Here is a 4725-nt window from a genome sequence, read left to right as displayed (position 1 = left end):
CTATAAAAGCCAGTCAACCATTGGTTTTATTGATTCTATGATTTTATCTTTAGTGCTGAGCTAAAAAAAGAATCAATCAACAAGAACAAGGTCAATGTACAACAATTCTTAGATTTTTCATGGATATATCTTAATATTTCCTTGAAAATCTCTTCAATTTTTAGTTATTTTATTTTAATGTGACCTATGTCCCCTAAAATGAAGATCATTCTGTTACGTAAAGTGGGAATGGGAATACAGTACGCCACATACTCTCAATTGTGATACGATAAGAATGAACTTGTATAGTTGACAATTAAATATCTAATAAAATTTAGGATTTTTCTATATCAATCATATAGCCACACATTTCTATGAGATTATGATCTATTTTGACGTTTTGTGAGGTTAAAACTTTACTTACCTTAGATTTTGTTCATTATATTTGATTTTTTTTACTTCTAAGGAAACCTTAAACAAATATACTGGAAAAAGTCTTGGGATTGCTTTGGATCACTAAATTTACCATTTTGGAATGCAAGTGTACCATGCTTCAGAACGTGCGTTCCAAAATGTAATTCGCTACGGTATTAATTTTTTTTTTTCTAATAACATTGGATTCAACACAATGCCTAGAACTTGAATTTTGTAGTAATTGATAATTTGTACTTATGAGGCTAAATGATTTTCAATAAAATCACCTCAGCAAGAAGTGGTCGTCAAGAGGGAGCTTAATCGCCAAGATGAGTGAGGTTTCAAATTTGAGTCTATGGAGAAATGTTGACGTGTGTTGTAATCTAACTACTAACATACCCTATTACTGTGTGGCACTTTGGGCCCATTTAAATGATCCGATTATATTGAGTAGAACATACTTGCAAAAATTCAAATAAATTGGATATTGGTAACCCTTTCATTAAATAACATTAATGGTTCGGATCAGCTAAGTGGGCCTCAAAATGGGCCCAAAACGCCGCACAATAGTGGCTGCTGCACATTATGCATAGCAGCCACTCAAACTCATAACATACAATTTGTTTGCAAAACAATCTCAAAATATAATTTTTGAGAAAAATTTTCAAAATTTTGTTTGGTTCAAATTTTTTGAAAACAATTTTCAAAATCGCTTTCTCTCTCCTACATATCAATAAATCACTTTTCTTTCACATACATCTAATCAACTTCAACAAAATATCAAATCACCTCAAACTCTCAAACTCTAAAACTATTTTCAAAATATACAATCAAACGAACCAAAAAAAATTTCCAAATTCTTTTTCCAATTTTTTGTTTTTTTGAAAATTTATCTCAAAACACAAATCAAACACACTATGGAACTGTTTGGTAGGGCTTATTTCCAGCTTATTTCAGCTTTTAGCTTAATTTAAGTTATTTTGATATGTTTGGTTCAGCTTAATAATATAGCTTATAGCTTTTTGTAAGTCAAAAATCAACTTATTCTTTGAGTGGGGGAGGAGAAGCTTAATTTATAAGTAAAAAATCAGCTTATGTTCACAGTTATAAGCTATAAGCTGTTAAACTATAAGCTATAATCACTTTCCCACAGCTCTACCAAACGGGGCCTATGTTCGCTATCCATCTATTTATTATTACCTTAGTTTTTTGTTTATATGTCCACTATCCATCTATTTGTCCATGTCACCTATCTGACCAAATGTCATTTATCTATCCATTTATCTGTATACGTGTCATCCTTCTATTTGTCTACATATCATCTATTTGTTCGCTTAATCTGTCTATATAACTACCCCCCACCAATTGTTGACCTCAGCCACTTCAACCAGCAACTTTGAGTAAAAATATAGAGATTATTTAATTTTTACCCTTATACTTTGTCATGATTTTCAATGACCCCCCCCAAACTACTCTTATTTTAACGCGTACCCTTATACTATTTAAGTTACTATCAATTTTGCCCCTGCAGTCAAATTTGAAATGGAAAAAGTTAAAAAAATTATATTTTGGCCCCAAATTTCAAAAGAAAGATGCAGACCCACCTTTTTCCTACCAGCAAATCATCACTAGTAACCATCACTTCAAGCCTTTCTATCTCATTTGTCATAACTCCGTTTCGCTTCATTTTTACATCGTTTGATTCACCTCACAGTCTAGTTTTCGTATCACATCTCACACGTCTTACTCTTCCTCTTTTTGCATGCTATCGGAGCTCCGAAAGTTAATAAAAAAAATAAGACTTGTCTTCTCGTTTTCAACTTTTCTTCGAGCCATCTTTTGGACTTCAAATCTTTCTCGATTCTTGACGGTTCTACTTCATTCTTTCACCATTCTCTTCACCTCACTTTTTACTTCACCTTACACTACCTCGCTTTCTCACTTCTTCGTGTAATGGGCGGTTTTAGTATGGCGAAAGTTGTCTAATAACAAATTTTAAAAATTTCAAAACAATGCCTCCTCTACTCTTCCCACGACACAAAGTGCTCAAATGACATAGTTGAAAGTGATATTCTTCGGGGCATATGCAATATCAACCGTCAACTTCACCAACATCACCACTCAAACCACCAACTTCATTGCCACCGAACTTCATTAATCAAAGTTTTTGACGACTCTGGGCTCTTTTCTTCTTTTGATTATAGTTGTTATGTTGGCAAGCCCCCTACCTAAGTTTTTGTCTATCAATCTTATACGCGACATTCCTCTTGTTTTGACGGTTCTCATGGGCAGCCACTTCTCCCCCAAGTAGTATAGTACCTTTGTGTGTTTTCCTAATTCATTTACCCCGATGTATTGCATTGCTTCCTTTATTCTTTCCCCGCAATCTCTCATGAATATTTTAGTTTGTGAATATTCATATTGTTCCTTACATTTTTATCCCATGCATCTCTTTCGAATGTATTTTGTACTATAAATATCTTAGCCCTCCCAACCTACTTCCTTACTAACTGAAAAAAAAAATCCCTAAGCTCAAGTCACCTAGCTTAGAAAACTAAACGAATAGGACTCATTACTGACTTGCTTGCCAAGCTTACCAAGTAATGAGCACACTGAAGAAGGGTTATTGATAGATAGACAGTTAGACAGAAAGTTTTTCAGGGGCGGTAGTTTGGTGGTTCGGATATATCCACCATGAGCATTACCATCACCACTACCTTATAACACCAAACCCTCCTTTTTCATAACCAAGTTCCATTACCGCCACCATGAGCATTACCATCACCACCACCTTACAACACCAAACCCACCTTTTTCACAACCAAGTTCCATTACCGCCACTATGAGCATTACCATCACCATCACCTTACAACACCATACCCATCTTTTTCACAACCAAGTTCCATTACCGCCACCATGAGCTTTACCATCACCACCACCTTACAACACCAAACCCATCGCCATCGTCGGACTGCCACTACTACCATCATCAGTCCCGTTACCACCTAGAACCATGTTCCATATCATGTTATAAGTGAAGAAGAAGAATGAGGAAGATGGAAAAGAAAGAAAAAAAAGATGAATGTTTTGAAAATTTTGAAATTAGTTTTCGGACAACTTTCGACATACCAAAATCGCCCATTACACGAAGAAGTGAGAAAGCGAGGTAGTGTAGGGAAAAGTAGGAAGTGAAGTGAAGAGAATGTCGAAAGAAAGAAGTAGAACCGTGAAGAATCGAGAAGGATATGAAGTCTGAAAAAATGGCTCGAAGAAAAGTAAAAAACGAGAAGAAAAGTGTTTTTTTGTTTTAATCAACTTTCGGAACTCCAATAGCATGCAAAAAGAAGAAGAACAAGACATGTGAGATGAAATACAAAAACTAGACTGTGAGTTGAATCCAACGACGTAGAAATAATGTAAAACGGAGTTATGACAAATGAAATAGAAGGGCTTGAAGTGGTGGTTGCTGGTGGTGGTTTGCTGGTGGAAAAAGGGTAGGTTTGCATCTTTCTTTTGAAATTTGGGGCCAAAATGTAATTTTTTTAACCTTTTTCCGTTTCAAATCTGACAGCAGGGGCAAAATTGATAGTAACTTAAATAGTATAGGGGTACGCGTGAAAATAAGAGTAGTCTAGGGAGTCATTGAAAATCATGACAAAGTATAAGGGTAAAAATGAAATAATCTCAAATATATATATATATATATATTTAAAATAATAATTTGTTCTTCTCAATAAATAATTTTATTAGTTATGTTCTTACTTAGCAATATAAAAGATCTACTCTTAGACCAAATACCATATCTCTCATATAAATAGAGTTATCATCAATTATGTCTTTCATTTTCTATATCTTTCTTTTTTGTATGTATCTCAAAGGTACATTGATCTATAATTAATTAACCTGCACAGTGGTTAGACGTGTAAATATTAATTCTATTTTACTGTATACAAATACCTCTTTGTCAGAATTACAAATACTTCTCAATTAAAAAATTTTATTTAATAGAATTAATTGAAAAAATAAAATTTCTAATTGTTTACCTATATAATAATAAATCATCTGAATTATTAATTGAAATAAAATTTTAATATTATTAAAAACTATTAATTAACTTAATGGTTTATTATTAAAAAGACCTATTTGTTATGAAATTAGAAACCTTAGAGGGCATAATGTAATTTTCAAAACTATAAGAAATAATTTATAATTTAAGTAAAACTCAAAGGGTGTATTTGTAATTTAATTTTTTTATTATCGTTCAAAAAAAATTTTTATATTAATTTTAAATTTAATAAACGAAGAGATAAGGATTGGAGATGATCTGACGTC

The sequence above is a fragment of the Camellia sinensis genome, chromosome 15 (genome assembly GCF_055761805.1).
Source record: "Camellia sinensis isolate YWXY chromosome 15, ASM5576180v1, whole genome shotgun sequence".
In the NCBI taxonomy this organism is placed as follows: Eukaryota; Viridiplantae; Streptophyta; class Magnoliopsida; order Ericales; family Theaceae; genus Camellia; species Camellia sinensis.
This window is presented reverse-complemented; position numbering follows the sequence as displayed.